At 37.8% G+C, this 18,098-nt stretch overlaps 1 pseudogene; it reads left to right on the top strand.

Annotated features, from left to right (window-relative positions):
• Positions 1-401: 401 nt before the first annotated feature.
• Positions 402-1,666, top strand: LOC149171065 (endoplasmic reticulum chaperone BiP-like; annotated as a pseudogene).
• The last annotated feature ends 16,432 nt before the right edge of the window (positions 1,667-18,098 follow it).

The raw sequence follows: 18,098 nt of genomic DNA, 5'->3' as shown, positions 1-18,098 counted from the left end.
TACAACATCGGCATTTTTTCGACATCGTCTGAATGCATTAAAATTGGAAGGAGTCATCTCTTTGCTTCTATTACAGGAAGCCCTTTTTATTTTTTCCAATTATAAATAAGATCAAGTCGAATATGACAACATTGTCTTGATGTAGATGGCCTACTAGAAGAATGATTGCTAGGTTTTTGAAATGTTTCCTCGTTATTCATGTTGTGCTCTCTACTTACACCAAGTTTTATAATTTATTCGGTTTAACAAATATCTACTAATAATATATATGCCAGAAATTTGACCACGATAAACCTGCAATCGGTTAAAATATATATGCTAGAAACTTGACCATATAGGCATCCTTTCCCTGGTAACATATAGGCATTTTCTGATACTCTTCATGGGGAATTTAATTTTTCTCAGGATGCCTTCTTGCATCTTCGATTGCGAAGGAAGAAGCTGCGAAATTGGGAACGGTGATTGGTATAGACCTGGGAACTACTTACTCCTGTGTTGGGGTTTACAAGAATGGTCATGTGGAGATTATTGCCAATGACCAAGGTAACCGTATTACCCCATCATGGGTGGCATTCATAGAAAATGAGAGGTTGATTGGAGAGGCTGCCAAAAACCAGGCCACAGTCAATGCCGAACGAACCATCTTTGATGTCAAGAGACTCATGGGGAGAAAGTAAGTACTCTGATCTCTAATTTGCCCATTCATTAGACAATTATATTTATTGCAAGTCCAATTCTCGCCTTGATATTGAACCCACAAGGGTGCGAGTCATGAAATTGGCATGTTAAGTCAGGGGTCGAGCAACATTCTGGTTGGGGTCAGATTAGGCTTTGATTTCTTCCCTGAAAAAACTTCAAGAAAATGATTTAAAACTTTTACTTGATGAGCACAATTAAATGAAAACATTTGTTTTATATAGGTTTGAAGACAAAGAAGTTCAGAAGGATATGAAACTGGTACCATACAAGATTGTGAACAAAGATGGGAAACCTTATATTCAAGTTCAGGTACGAGATGGAGAGACAAAGGTATTTAGCCCTGAGGAAATCAGTGCTATGATTTTGACTAGGCAAGACTATAAAGGATGTTGTGGTGACTGTCCCTGGTATGCTTTCTTTTCAACCTTTTTTTTTATGAGGTTGTGGGTAACCAATTGTTGACTGCATTGTGACTATTAACTTGTGGGCTTGCACAACTTATTTTACTGATGCACAATGCCAAGCAACGAAGGATGCTGGTGTTATTGCTGGCTTGAATGTAGCTCGTATAATCAACGAACCCACAACTGCAGCAATAGCTTATAGCTTGGACAAGAAGGTCGAGAGAAAAATATTGTTGTTTTTGATCTTGGCGGTGGCACGTTTGATGTCAGCGTTCTGACTATTGACAACAGAGTTTTTGATGTTTTGGCTACAAACAGTGATACAAATCTTGGAGGTAATCTATCGGAACTTTGTTTGGCAGTTTTACATTATGAATTTGAATATTGGTTATCATTGAATTTTTTGGTTGGCTTTCGAGCTTTGAACTTACCGGGATGTACACTAATATGCATGTGAGGACTTTGACCGAAGGATAATGGAAAATTTCATCAAATTGATCAAGAAAAAGCACTGAAAGGATATTAGTAAGGATAGAAGAAATGTCTCGGATCCGGGTGTCTGAATGTTGTACTGGTACGTAGGAAGCAGCATGGGTGGGCACGTGGCTCATCTCCACCGCCGCTTGGCCTCTCATAGTACCGATCTTTAGTTCCCCTGAGATCAAATTCAATGCTGCTTTATTGCAGCCTATCCCTCCTCTCCAGCCCGTCCATTACCTGATCATGTTACCCTCAATCTGTCTCATTCACGCTCCTCCTTTGTGCTCCAGTCCCTCATTTGCAGCTGCAAAGAACCGTTCTCGCACCATCACGGGGACTCTCTGGGCTCCAGTTCAATGGGTGGATTCATGGTTAATGCCTCAAGCTTCTCACTGCCATACCTGCAAATCCACTAGCTACTTGATGTCTGCTCTCCCTTTCGCTCATCTGGGTGTTAAAGCCAAGCTTGTTCTAATCTTTTTATGCCTCCATAGTTTAGCAGGCCACCAGGATCTCCCTACTCTTCCGGTTATTCCGAAACTCTGCTAGAGGATGAGCTGCAGGAGAGGCAGCTCCAGGGGGCAAATGGGCTGTCAGGCCTCCTCCTCCACGACGGACTCCTTGACCTTTGGTTCAGACTTCAATATAGGCTGGTATCCAGTTACAAGGATTGGACGGGGAAGGGGCAGAGGTTTGCACAATTTGGCAGCAAGCTCTTACAATTCTGCGACTAATTCCGCTAGGCTTCAATTCCCCTGCACTCATGGCAATTTCTCCTTCATGGCTTCTATCACCATAGAGCTGAGCGAGATTAATGCTGATCAGGAAGCTGTTTCCCCTGGAGTGACTACGGAAAGGCTTGCAGCAGACAGACATGACCCCGTTTAGATGAACTACGAGTAGAGCAAGGCCTCAGGCTAGGGCAAGGGCATGGAATGCTAGATCATGAATGATAAGGCGAGCCCGAGGGTCCCACATGGTGGCAGCTCTACAGACCAAAAGGGCCACCCCTCTGATGACGAAGAAGATTACAATTTTGGTTGCCGCATCATCGAAGAGAAGCCCAATACTTCTCATGATGTTTAAACAGGTTTGTGCTCTATCATTTTTTTGGAACTTAGTTTGCATGAGTACTTTCATTCGTCTCCTTCTTCATAGTCAATATAAGTGCTCCGCTACAATCGCTGGTTTTCCCCGCGCGGGAAGCACTCTGCTTGCCTATGGTTTTTGGTCTCGATTGCAGTCTCAGTTGCTTCTGAAGTTTGCATTCAGATTTGGTTCCAGGCAGTGTTTCTCGGTTTACTTGCCATGGATTAGTCATCGCGTTTTGGATGCTGTATGGCGCCGATTTAATTTTCAGTTCCAAGAACATCATTGGGGTTTTTTTTTACTTTTGGTAATAGTTATGATCAGGTCACTTGCAGTCCTTTAGGACAATACTCAGCAGGGTATTTTCTTGATTTTTGTTCAGCTATGCTTTGTAAACATGTCGCATCATTGGGCTAGCTTTCACGAGGCCATGGCCTTGGTGTAACAATTTTTGTATCAATATAGAAGTAGACTTATTCAAAAAAAAAAAAAGTATAGCAGAAATCAAATAAGACATTCAATGTGTTCCTTGTAATATCGATATAAACAAAACATCTAAAGAAAAGTAATTGCACAATGATCCAGTCTAAGAAAACAAGGTTTTCCACAAACCAATTAACTCTTCTTGAAAAATTCAACAATTCCAATTTAATAATCCTATCGGCCTCCCTTTGTACCTTTTAGGACAATTGCTAGTATACAGAATGTTAGTGTCACTGATTGCAGACAAGGCATCTAGATTTTTTGAATGTATGATGTGCATGATCTCCATGTGGCGGGACTTGGTACTAAGTCTAGCGAAGAATTATACATTCCATCTTTGTAGAGGGTCAACATAAAATCGGATACTATACAGTTTCAATTGTGCTGGATTATATGAGGATTTAATTACTTTTGTTTAATTATTATATATTTAAAGTAATATTTCCACAAACAAATAAGTCGCTTCAGTGTAAGATATTTCTGCAACGTTTATCATTTTGCATTTTTTTTTATAGGGGCAGACTTTTAGAATTTAATCGCACGCGGCACTGAATTCGACTTTGGACAGTAACTGATACCAACTATTTAGAACAAAAATAATTAAACGTATCGGAAAAAAATATTAAAATCATGTTGGAAGTATCAGATGGGTCCTATGAATGCCGTTAAAACCAAAATCGTGTTGGAAGTATTAGATGGGTCCTATGAATGCTGTTAAAACCAAGTGTACAAAAGGAAAAATTCTTTAACAACAACATGTTGAATTGCATTCTTTGAAATGTTTCCACCACGATTCGGGATTTTCTGTGATCCATCCGCTGCCAACTATATATACATATATATTGAAGGGTTTGGGGTGTCACAAGATGTGGTGCGTACTACAGAAATGTAATATCTCAACTCTTATCATTAACTCTCAAGCCTCGAAGGAAGGAGGAACGCTGAAACAAACGAAGCTCTCTATTGAAGTATCTGTTGGGTTTTAATCAAAACATTTATTTTCCAGCATGGGTGCCTCCTCACAATTTTCTCAGAATGAGCAAGGGAGAGAAGAATATTTGAATGGTGGATTGGCTTCGCCAGACGCGAAACGAACCAATAGCAGAACACTGGGTTATTGTTGAAGATGTAATTTCAACTGCCAAAACCATTTCAGCAAAACCACCTGAGCATATCGGACCGCCTTTGGTCAGTAAGCTGTTTCCGGACAATAGACTCCGATGCAATTGTCTTCAGCCACGCGTCCTCAGCATATTTTCTTCCGTATAGCTTTATCGGAGCCTAACGTTTAGCATGAAGTGGGCTCTCGAAATCTTTGTCAGCCGTCCGTTGGGGTTTTATGTTCTCCGCCGTCCATCATTCCAACATGCATTCGAGCCTGCATTAAATAACCTTGCGTGGAGTAAAATCAATTTTGGTTGACCGCTGATAATAATTTAAATGTATTAATTGTGCCCGTAGAAAGTAGATAAGGGGTTTTAATTTTTTATTTTTTTTTATATACCGGAAGTATGGGCACAAAATGCATTTTTTTTATGTTATTTGTTTTTGTGCATTGACCATTTTTTTTCACATGTGAATTACAATGAAAAGAACGCACACGTAGTGTGTAGAAAAGAAACAAGGGCAGCGTAGGTTCACAATTTTGTATGGAGAATGAACGCACAACAGTGTGCATAGAGAGAACAGGGGGAGCAGCATAAAAGTTTTTTTTATGTGTTGATTTCTTGTGGTAAGAAAAGAATGCACAGCAGTGCAAAAACAAATTCGATGTAAATCATATGTATTGTAATGTTTGGCTTGTGTGCTGGAAACCTTTTGTAATATGCAAAGTGCATAATGTGATTTTTATTTTTACAGCAGTATATGTAAAAGGGTTTTACAGAAGTAAATGTAAAAAGGGATTTTTACACACAGCAGTGTAAAATCTCAGGAGGAGACAGAGTTTTCTTTTGTTGGTTGAAATGTATTTTTGGTGAATCCCTCTGAGTGAAAGAGGATGAAATATGTATGAAGCATTTTATTTTTAATGAATACAAATCCTTTTATGGGTGTGTAATACTCTGTTCTCAAAAAAATTTGAAGCTTCCCTGTGCTAAGATCCTCGAGTAAAACAGAGCATTGTCTCTGTGTGTGTTCAGTTTGTTTGTTTTTGGGATTTTACCAGAAAAATCCCCAACAGTGGTATCAGAGCAGGTTTAGGCTCTTTAAAGGTGTTAAAGAAGCTGAAGGGAGGAGTTTTTTGTTGCAGCAGTAAATCTTCTCCAGCAAAGTGAAGTCTCAAGCAAAAGAATTCAGGTATTTCTCAAAGTTTTTTTTTGTGTTGCTGAAGAAACAGTCAGTTGTTTTAAATATACAGTCAAGAATTTGAAGCATAGCTGAGAATGCAAGGAATGGCCAGCACTAGCACTAGCATGGGTATGTTTAATACCCAGCTCCCATAGTTTAATGGGAAAAACTATGACTATTGGGCCATAACCATGAAAGCCCTGTTTATCTCTCAAGATTTATGCGAATTAGTTGAAGATGGCTTTGAAGAACCAACAGATGAAAATGTGTTTAATAGATTAACTCAGGTAGAGAAGGATCTGTTGAAGAGTAATAGGAAGAAGGATTCAAAAGCCTGTGTATTGTTGTATCAAGCAGTAGACCAGAGTGTGTTTCCAAGGATAGCAGCAGCTAAAACATCCAAAGAAGCATGGAAAACTCTCAAGACAGCCTATCAAGGCATGGAGAAAGTGAATACAGCAAAACTACAGTTGTTAAGGAAAGATTTTGAGAATCTGAGCATGAAGGAGTCAAACAATATTGACTCATTCTTCACACATGTGATTGGTCTGGTCACACAGATGAGGACTCATGGAGAAACCCTTGAAGAAAGGAGGATTGTGGAGAAACTATTGAGGGTCCTACCCTCAAATTTTGATGTGATTGTCACCACCATAGAAGAGACAAAGGATCTCTCAAACTTTTCAGTTGATGAGCTACATGCATCACTGATAACACATGAGCAGAGGTTGAGTAGGAATGAAAACTCATCTCTAGAACAAGCTTTCAAGACCCAGATGTCTTTTGGAAGAGGAAGAGGTCAAGGCAGAGGAACAAGAAAGGAAGAGGCAGCAATCCAAATCAGAACCAAGGCCAAGGCAGCAACCAACAAAGAGGACAACATCATGCTCAAGGACAAAGGTATGAAAAATTCAATGTCCAATGTTATTATTGTAAAAAATATGGGCATTATGCCAGTGAATGTAAAAAGAAGCAGCATGACATGACTAATAGATCTAGTGCAAACATTACTAGAGAAAACATCAGCCAAGATAATGTGTTGTTAGCTTGTAATATGGCTGAAACAAACAGTGAAGACATATGGTTTTTAGACTCAGGTTGCAGCAACCATATGACAGGAAACATAGCCCTCTTTTCTGCTTTAGATCAAAATGTGAAATCACAAGTTACACTTGGCACTGATAGAAAAATTTCTGTTATGGGAAAAGGAGAGGTAAAAATATTTACAAAGAAGGGTGAAAAGAAAACCATAGCAGATGTCTACTATGTTCCTGGAATGAGATGTAACCTCTTGAGTATTGGACAGCTTGTTCAAAAGGGTTACAATGTTTTCTTTGAGAATGATGTATGCACCATCATGGATATAGCACCCAGAAAAAGATGTATTGCTGAAGTGAAACTGACAAGGAACAGGATGTTCCCTCTTAGAATAAGGGCAGATTTGAAAAACAAAGGAGAAATTGCAGCAGTTACCCAAGAGGCTTTCCAAAGTGTGCCAAAGGATCAAAATTGGTTGTGGCACTTGAGATTTGGGCATCTCAACTTTGGAGGTCTTAACTTGTTGAGTAGAAAAGGGATGGTAAGAGGATTACCATTGATAGAGAAACCGGACAGCCTTTGTGAAGGTTGCATATTGGGTAAACAACACAGAGAAAGTTTTCCATCAGGGAAAAGCATAAGGGCAAAAGCACCCTTAGAAATTGTCCACTCAAACTTATGTGGACCAATGCAAACTCCATCATTAGCAGGCAGCCAATATTTCCTCACATTTATTGATGATTTCACCAGAAAGACTTGGGCATATTTCCTTAAAAACAAAAGTGAAGTGTTTGAAAAATTTAGAAATTTCAAAGCACTTGTGGAAAACCAAAGCGGGCTGCGCATCAAAGTTTTGAGAATTGATAGAGGAGGTAAGTATATCTCCAAGGAGTTTCTATGGTTTTGTAGATAAAATGGGATTCATAAGCAATTTATAGCTAGGTACACTCCACAACAAAATGGAGTTGCTGAAAGGAAGAACAGGACCATCATGGATATGGCGAGGAACATGCTAAAGGCAAAGCATTTGCCAAATGATTATTGGGTTGAAGCTGTAAATTGTGTAGTTTACATTTTGAACAGGTGTGCTACAAAAGCAGTAATGAACAAAGTGCCGGAAGAAGCATGGAGTGGGAGAAAGCAAGGTGTCACCCACTTGAAAGTTTTTGGATGTGTGGCCTATGCACACATTCCAGATCAGCTAAGGAGGAAGTTGGATAGCAAAGGGGAGAAATGTATTTTCATTGGATACAGTGAGGAATCCAAAGCTTACAGGTTGTATAGCCCATCTACGAAGAAGTTTTCTGTCAGCAGAGATGTTCAATTCATTGAGGAGGAAGCTTGGGATGGAAGCATAGAGAAAACAGTGAATGTTAAAAACTGTTTGTCTCATGATGAAGATGATGAGGAGATGGCTGAAATAAATCCCCAAACAGCAGCGCCAACACAAGGACAGCAAGAGACACCATTGAGGATAAATGAAAGTGCTTCTCCAAGCACACCACAAGGAGGAAATTCAAGTGAATCTTCAAGCACTTGCACACCAAATGAAAGAGGTAAGAAATTCAGAAATTTAAGTGACTTTTATGATGAAGGTATGAATTCATTATTTGCCATGTATTGTCATGTTGATGACCCTATTCATTTCGAAGATGAAATTAAAGATAAGAAATGGATAGAAGCTATGGATGCGGAGATTAATGCCATAGAGAGAAACAAGACATGGGATTTAGTTGAACTACCAAAAGGTAAAGAAGTCATTGGAGTTAAATGGGTCTACAAGACCAAGAGCAATGCCGAAGGCAAAATAGAAAGACACAAGGCAAGGCTGGTTGTCAAAGGGTACAAGCAGCAATATGGGAGAGATTATGAGGAAACTTTCGCACCGGTTGCAAGAATGGAAACCATTAGAGCAGTGATGTCCATAGCAGCTCAAAACAAGTGGAAAGTTTACCAAATGGACGTGAAGTCAGCATTCCTAAATGGAGTGTTAGTGGAAGAGGTTTACATTGAACAACCTCTAGGCTATGAGAAGAAAGGTGAAGAGCACAAAGTGTGAAAATTTAAGAAAGCTCTTTATGGGTTGAAGCAAGCGCCAAGAGCACGGTACAGTAGGATAGATTCCTATCTACTGGAAAATGGATTTGAGAAATGTGAGGGTGAACCCACCATCTACATCAAAGAAAAGGATGGTAAAATTTTGATTATTGTCTTATATGTTGATGATGTGATTTTCACAGGTAATGATGATCATCTCATTGAGAATTTCAAATCAGTCATGAAGGAGGAATTTGAAATGACTGACATGGATTTTCTGAGATACTTCTTAGGAATAGAAGTAGATCAAAATGAAAATGGAATTTTTATCTCACAGGCAAAATATGTAAATGAAGTGTTGGGCAGATTTAATATGCAAGAATGCAAGGCAGCAATCACTCCCACAGTGATGGGATTAAAACTCAGCAAAGAGGATAGCAACAAAGATTTTGATCCTAGCTTGTATAAGAGCATTGTTGGTAGCCTTATGTACTTAACAACAACTAGGCCTGACATAATGTTTGCTGTTAGTTTAATTTCCAGATTCATGGAGAGGCCAAAATAGGCACATTGGCAGGCAGCAAAAAGAATTTTGAGGTATGTTAAAGGTACAAAAATGTTTGGCATTTTATATACTGTCTCAGAACATTCAGATTTAATTGGATACACTGATACTGATTGGGCTGGAAGTGTAGATGATGGGAAAATCACTTCCGGTTATGTTTTTCATATGGGTTTAGGAGCCATTTCATGGGCTTCTAAGAAGCAGTCCATTGTAGCATTGTCTACAGCAGAGCCTGAATATGTGGCAGCTACAGCAGCAACATGTCAAGCAATTTGGATGAGAAGAATGTTGAGGAGCTTAGGCCAGGAGCAGGCAAAAGCAACAGTGATTTTTTGTGACAATAGCTCAGCTATTGCATTATCAAAGAATTCAGTGTTTCATAAGAGAACGAAACACATTGATACACGGTTTCACTACATGAGAGAATTGGTGAACAATGGAGAAATTGTTTTAGAACATTGCAGGACTCAGGAACAGGTAGCATTTAACGGCTCTCTCTCAGTCCTTTTTCCAATCCGCGGTCGAACCGATTACTGTTTCTCTCTGTTTGACATGTTCTATTTTGACAAAATACTGTGAAATCACTACTATCTAGTTTGGCTCTTCAATCTTCTAATCAGTTGGTAGATTTGTTCTAAAATATCGGGGTCTCTACTTAGGAGTTTGATTACAGTCCGAATACCATTAAAACAAGCTAGTAAAGACTGGGATATCCTAACTGACATACGACATAATAGGGGGTTCTTTTAGGGATCTGTTTATCTAATTATGCATCGAATCGATTATACTGTGAAATCAATTTTTCAAATAGCAAAGATCTTCAGCGCATATGTTTGCTGGCTTAACCTAATTTGAATCTTGTTGGGCTATTTTGGGATGACTCATATAGAGTTATGAATCTTGTTGGGCTATTTCCCGATTGATTTTTGTGGTTTAGGTTTTGATATAGAGGATTTTTATATAAATAGAATATACAAAATATCGATAACAAAATAAAATTACTCTTCTCACAAAAACTTCCCCTTTAAAATCATTTGAATTTTCCATATCCGACTAACCTGAATCATCATGGTTTATATTTTACCTTCTAAGTAAAAAAATTCGCTGACATCTAATATAAATTACTGACGGTAATTTCTGCTATGCAGTTTGTTTTCCGAGTTTAGGGTAGGTTTCCAATACTCAGGTTATGTTTATGTCCATTCTTGATTATTTTTGCAAATATTAAGCACTAACCACTCCAGAGTGATGAGATTATTACATTTTCCCTTTGTACATTGAATATTATATTATCATAGTGAATATTATATTATCTATAATATTCAATATTATATTGTTTATAATATTTAATATTATATTATCTACAATATTGAAAGAAAATAATTAATTTTTTATTTAATTTTAAATATTTATTATTAATTTTATTAAAAAAAAATTGCTGGTATTTCAGTGTATGTCATTCAAGTTAGAAATTATGTTTTCTAAAAAATTATAACTTATATTTATCAATGCTAAATTAATACTCCTTAATTTTGTATTTGGTTAGTAGTAATCATTAGTAAGTCTATATATTATCAGTTTTACTTCTACATACGTGTTGAGTAAAACATAAATAATGGTGGGAAGTAACCCCTAGTAAATATATTTATTTACATCTTATTCCTATCTTTTTTATGCAAAGAATAACCTAAATTATAGTGACATTTGTTAAATAATATTGAAAAATATATATTTACTTTTTAAAATTTAAACATTATAAGTTGCATTTTCTATGTTAAACTAATGGTGGTCAACAAGAAAATCTATTTCTAGAGTCATCCCTTGAAAACACTCATTTGAAATATTCACGTTAAATCACACTAATTTATATTTTATATGTTTTTGGAAGTTTTACAACTTTTCTTGGTTTAATTTGCCGAAATTTTAGGATTTGTTGGAATATTGACACCTTGCTATTCAAATTGTCACATGGCTAATTCTCCGACACTTACTAGTGATGTTGAAACTCCCTAACTCAAACATTTTTATTGTTATATATTTTTATGCCAATAAGAATGGTTTATTTAGGAATAATGTTTTTCAAATTTGTATTCTTTAAAATATTTAAAATTATCTTTGATTAGATTTAACGAGCCTAGATCCATCTTAACTCCAAAACTATCAAGTGTTGAGAGGGATCAAGTATCTCGAGGTGAAAACCTCTTTTCTGAGTGAAAAACTTAAGGAAAGGTGCTTCATAGATCGAGAGTTAAGATAGATCTAGGCTAGTTTCAATCATGTGCCACAAAGGAAAATTATCAAACATATGATTAATTTTATCAATAATATGTAAATACATTTAATATTAATATAATCATTTTCAATATGCTAAATATGTATGAGATTTATCTGGTCATTTTAATTTTAAATTTGCTTAGTTACCTCAGTCCGTTGAGATGATAAATATTTTTAATAAATTTAGTGATGAAAAATGATGAAATAAAATTTATGAATGCAAAGTGACAATGTAAAAGTGTTGAATGATGGAAAATGTGAATAATAAGAATGTAGTCAATTGCAAATAGTCTTGATTGTGATCAATCTCAAACTATTTTCTTGTACATTTTTTATTGTCACACTTGTAAGTTTTGTCATATTTTAATATTAATTATATGAAAGTGACAGTTGAAATCGTAAACCATTTAAATCTTTAGCTCGAGTTGCTGTAGTTAAAATCATAGCTTGTCTCTCTTGCTCTCCAATATTAATAGGTTGAATTACTATAACACAAATTGTCAATAATTTTTTGTGTTTTCACTGAAATCAATGGACATGTTAATCCAATCAATTTAAAATTAATATACCATCATACATCCAATTACATTAAATCGGAAATAAGCATCTAATGCAAGCAATCAAGAAGATTAGAAAACAACATCTATACTAAAATCAATGCATCTAATGCAAGTAATCAAATAGGATTAGAAATCAACATCTACACTCAAATGAATGCATCTAATGTAAGCAAGAAAATAGGATTAGAAACCAACATCTGCACCAAAATCAATGCATTTAATGCAATAAATCAAATAGGATTAGAAATCACCATCTACATTGAAATCAATCCACTTAATGCAAGCAATCAAATAGGATTACAAATCACCTACATTGAAATCAATGCATCTAGTGCAAGAAATCAAATATAATTAGAAATCAACATATACATTGAAATTAATGCATGTAGTGCAAGAAATAAAAGAGGACGACAAATCACCATCTACAGTGAAATCAATCAATTTATTGCAAGCAATCAAATAGGATTTGAAATCATCTACATTGAAATCAATGCATCTAGTGAAAGTAATCAAATATCATTATAAATAAAAATCTACATTAAAATCAATGCATCTAGTTCAAGCAATCAAATAGGATCAGAAATCACCATCTACGTTAAAATCAATACATCTAGTCCAATAAATCTTCCTCCCTCTCTCCCCCTCCATCTATACCTATATCTCCCTCCATCTCTCCTTCTTTTTATCTCTATCTCACCCCCCTGAAACTCACACACTCTCTCATTCCATAGCTATCAATGTCTCTATCACTTGCTCCCTATCTCTATCTCTCTCTTCTTCCCTCTCCTCACCTTCCATCTATATATCTATCTCCCTATGTCTCTCTATATCACCCCCAAAACATACACTCTCTCTCTCTCTCTCTCTCTCTCTCTCTCTCCCCTGTTTCTATCTCTCTTCCCTCCTATTGTCCTCTCTCCCTCTCTCTCCATCTTCTATGTCACTCCATCCCCCTCTCTCTCCGCCTTTCTTTCTCTATCTATATCTTCCTACCTCCCCCTCTCTCCTCCTCCATCTCCATCTCTCTTTTCCTACCTCTCTCCACTCTCTCACATCCTCTCTCTCTTATTTCCTCTCTCCCCCTCTATCTCCCACCTCTCTCTATCTCTCTCTTCACCCTCCAACTCTGTTACTATATGCCCCTCTCTCTCCTTCTCTTCCCTCCTTTTCTCCATCTCTCCTTCTTTGTCTCATTTTATCACCCCCAAACATACACACTCTCTCTCCATCTCTCTATTGTCACTCCATCTCTCTCTCCACTTCTCACTCTTTGTGTCTTTCTTCTTCCCTCCATCTCCCCCCCTCGAACACCATCTATCTATCCCTCCCTATCTCCTCCTCTCTCTCAAGTCATCTTTCTCATTCTTCCGCTCTCTCCCTTTCTCTCCTACCTCTCCCTCTCTTCTCCTATCACTCTTTAACTCTCTTTCCCCTCCAATACTCTCTCTTTCCCTATCACACTCTTAATCTCTCTCAAGTTCTCTCTCTTGTCCTTCCTCTCTCCCTTTCTCTCTTGCCTCCGTCTATCTCCTTACAGATCACCTACATTAAAAATCTACATTAAAATCAATGCATCTAGTTCAAGCAATCAAATAGGATCAGAAATCACCATCTACGCTAAAATCAATACAACTAATCCAAGAAACCTTCCTCCCTCTCTCCCCCTCCATCTATACCTATATCAACCTCCATCTCTCCTTCTTCTTCTCTCTATCTCACCCCCCCCCCCCCCCCCCGCGGGAAACTCACACGCTCTCTCACTCCATATCTATCGATGTCTCTATCACTCACTCCCTATCTCCATCTCTATGTTCTTCCCTCTCCTCACCTTCCATCTATATCTCTATCTCCCTATGTCTCTCTATATCACCCCCAAAACATACACACACTCTCTCTCTCTCTCTCTCTCTCTACCTCTCCCCTGATTCTATCTCTCTTCCCTCCTATTGTCCTCTCTCCCTCTCTCTCCATCTTCTATATCACTCCCTCCCTCTCTCTCTCTGCCTTTCTCTCTCTATCTATCTCTTCCTACCTCCCTCTCTCTCCCCCTCCATCTCCATCTCTCTTTTCCTACATCTCTCCACTCTCTCACATCCTCTCTCTCTTATTTCCTCTCTCCCCCTTTATCTCACACCTCTCTCTATCTCTCTCTTCACCCTCCAACTCTGTTACTATATTCCCATCTCTCTCCTTCTCTTCCCTCCTTTTCTCCATCTCTCCTTCTTTGTCTCATTATATCACCCCCAAACATACACACTCTCTATTGTCACTCCATCTCTCTCTCCACTTCTCACTCTTTGTGTCTTTCTTCTTCCCTCCATCTCCCCCCCTCGAACACCATCTATCTATCCCTCCCTATTTCCTCATCTCTCTCAAGTCATCTTTTTCATTCTTCCGCTCTCTCCCTTTCTCTCCTACCTCCCTCTCTCTTCTCCCATCACTCTTTAACTCTCTTTCCCCTCCAATACTCTCTCTTTCCCTATCACACTCTTAATCTCTCTCAAGTTATCTCTCTTGTCCTTCCTCTCTCCCTTTCTCTCTTGCCTCCCTCTTTTCCTACCTCTCTCCACTCTCTCACATCCTCTCTCTCTTATTTCCTCTCTCCCCCTTTATCTCCCACCTCTCTCTATCTCTCTCAAGTTCTCTCTGTTGTCCTTCCTCTCTCCCTTTCTCTCTTACCTCCCTCTTTTCCTACCTCTCTCCACTCTCTCACATCCTCTCTCTCTTATTTCCTCTCTCCCCCTTTAAATCCCACCTCTCTCTATCTCTCTCTTCACCCTCCAATTATGTTACTATATGCCCCTCTCTCTCCTTCTCTTCCCTCCTTTTCTCCATCTCTCCTTCTTTGTCTCATTATATCACCCCCAAAAATACACACTCTCTCTCCATCTCTCTATTGTCACTCCATCTCTCTCTCCACTTATCACTCTTTGTGTCTTTCTTCTTCCCTCCATCTCCCCCCCTCGAACACCATCTATCTATCCCTCCCTATCTCCTCCTCACTGTCAAGTAATCTTTCTCATTCTTCCGCTCTCTCCCTTTCTCTCCTACCTCCCTCTCTCTTCTCCCATCACTCTTTAACTCTCTTTCCCCTCCAATACTCTCTCTTTCCCTATCACACTCTTAATCTCTCTCAAGTTCTCTCTCTTGTCCTTCCTATCTCCCTTTCTCTCTTGCCTCCCTCTATCACCCCCCCACTCCCCCTTCTCTTCGCTCTCCAATACTCTCTCTTCTCCCATTACTCACTCTCTCTTTCTCTCCAACTTTGTTACTATATTCCTCCCTTTCTCCTTCTCTCTCCTTCTCTCACCCCTTGTCTCCATCTCTCCTTCTTTTTTAGGTATATCTTAATAGAACCAGAATGCATAATTGTTGAAACCTTTTAACTCACATTTTTGTTAAAATTTTCTATTTTTCAACTCTTTGAGTGATTTTACCCCCCTGTGAAGATATTCGTAATGTTATGGATTAAGTTCATTTATAGTTTGAATTCCACCCTTGGAAATATGAAAACCTTGTTTATTAAATATTAAATTTCGTAGCCTATCCCTAAGGATGGTGAGACCACCAAGCCACTGGTTTGATGTTCAAAATTAATGGTGCAAAACTGATATTGAAAGGAAGTTGCAGGTGAGAGGCTTCATATTAATTCTTCATATTGATATTTTGAGTAATCCATAATTCGATGCTTTAAAATTGACGCCATAGGTCACCATTCGCATAGGTCGGATGCTTTAAAAGAAAGATGCAAGGAGCCACAAGTGTGATGCTCCACAAGCCAACGGAGAAAAACTTCGCTTGGTCACAAAAGAATTTCTACACCAACCCATTCAAGTGATACCAACAAGAATCAAACCCTACACTACTATAGATTCAATATATCTATTCCTAGGGCCGAAAAAATATTTCATAGATTCATTTTCAGGTAGTTCTCACCTAATAATATCTAAGTGATCATGAATTTGTAATTTTATAGCCTTGGAGAGGGTGGTCATTAGAGTTATATAAGGCTTCCAACATGATATGCTAGATATAATTAATGATTTTCATAAAACGAAAAAGTATATTTTGTACTCAAAGGTAGGTGGGCCATGAGTCAAAGGTCTCATATAATAATAAATAAACCTTAAATCCATTTAGAAAATAATGATGAATTATTTAAATTTTTAAATCCATAATAATAAATATTCGTAATAATTCTTTTAATAAAACTTCATTGTAATAAATAACCTATAAATAATCCTTCATAAAAATCTTAATGACACCATCCATGGTGTTTTATCACACTAATGGCGTTCACAAACTTCAATCGTGAATAACTATCAAACTGAGGAACATTGTGGTGTTCCACATTGAGGAAGATCAAGGTTTCTCCTAGGGTTGCTTGGGTTGAAATCAATGACAAACACCTATCAAAAATATCCCCCTCTAGCATTGATGACAACACAAGTAATCCCCTTGCGATCATGACTCCACCTGACATCATGCTTCTAACATTCCTATCCTTTCTCCCCCCCTTTGACATCAATTTTAAAGGGTAACTCCCCTTGACAACCTATTTATCCTATGGACTTGTAACCCACCTCAAATCTCCTTATTTACTTGACAAGATAAAATAACAATCTAATGTGAACTTGGGAGAATCCCAAGCTTTTTGTGAAGATACTCAAATGTCTTACGTGGTAAAGGTTTGGTAAAGATGCCAACAATTTGTTCTTTTGTCCCAATGTATTCATTTGAAACCTCTTCATCATTTCCTTGATATATTTGGTTTGATATATAAATATCCCCTTTTCTTGTTGAGATATCTGAAGTCCTAAAAAGTATGCCAGTTCACCAAGTGATGACATCTCAAACTCACTTTGCATGACTACTAAAAATTTATCGCTTAAGCTATCATCATCGCTTCTAGATATGATAACATCCATGTATATTTCAATAATTGTCAAGCAAGCTATCATGTTCAAACCATACACAAAGGTTGTTGTCAACACTTCCTTTGTTGAATCCTTCTTTTTGAAAATACTTGTCAAGACAAGCATACCAAGCTCTAGGTGCTTGTTTGAGTCCATACCATGCTTTCTTTAACTTGCAAGCATAATCTTTATTGTTAGTAAGTAAAAATCCTTCAAGTTGTTCTATGTATATCTCTTCTTTTAATTCACCATTTAGAAATTATTATTTTCAATCCATTTGATAAAATTTGATCTTCCGCGAACATGCATAAGCCAAAAACATCATAATAGCTTCCATTCTATAAATGGGAGCAAATGCCTCTTCGAAATCGATTTCTTCCACTTGTGCATATCCTTTGTAAACCAACCTTTCTTTGTTCTTTGAAACTCGTCCATCCTCATTTAAATTATTCCTAAAATCTCATTTTGTGACAATGACATTTTTATCCTTTGGTCATGGAACCAATTGCCAAGTATCTTTGTTCTCAATTTGATCTAATTGTTCATTCATAGTAGCTACCCAATATTCATCTTGACTAGCTTAATCAAAGTTGTTTGGCTCAAATGTGGCTAAGAGAGTAAGATGGGCTTGTTGTGGTGCACCAAGCTATCGAGTTGTTCTAGTTCCTATGCCTTCATTGAGATCTCCAATGATCTGATTAGAAGGATGAATATACCGATACCATTTTGTGGTGTCTTCTAGGGTGTTTTTTGTTAGACTTCTTGTTCATATCTTGTCTCTTCCTAATTTGTATTGGTTTCCTTATTCTTTTTTTTTTTTCTCGGCAAAGCTAACTAATCTATTTTATTATATACAGGTAACATTACATTCAAGGAAAACTAGCTACCCAGGACCAACTGTGGCTCCTTGGGTAGCACTTTTAGACTCAGAATTCTCCCTCGCATGGTAGCATCTCCAGTTTAGATTATAACACATGACTTAGAGCAGTTCTTAGAAGAGAAACAAAACTTCCAATACAGGGGCTGACAAAAAACGGCCCACGCAGGGGCATACAGCAAAACGGCCCACGCAGGGGTTTCCAACAGACTTTGCCACGCAGGGGAAAAAAAAACGGCCCGCGCAGGGGTTTCCAACAGTCTTTGCTAAAGTAGTCGTGAACATGCCATGAACTAAAAGGAAACAAACAACGATAATTAACATTACCCAGAAACTCACTGAGACCCAGCACACATACCCGACCCGAGAGAGAGAAGAGTGTGAAGG

This window comes from Pinus tabuliformis, chromosome 4_2 (assembly GCF_031772625.1).
Source record: "Pinus tabuliformis cultivar Carrire ecotype Pingquan chromosome 4_2, CPIR1, whole genome shotgun sequence".
Taxonomy (NCBI): Eukaryota; Viridiplantae; Streptophyta; class Pinopsida; order Pinales; family Pinaceae; genus Pinus; species Pinus tabuliformis.
This window is presented reverse-complemented; position numbering and strand designations above follow the sequence as displayed.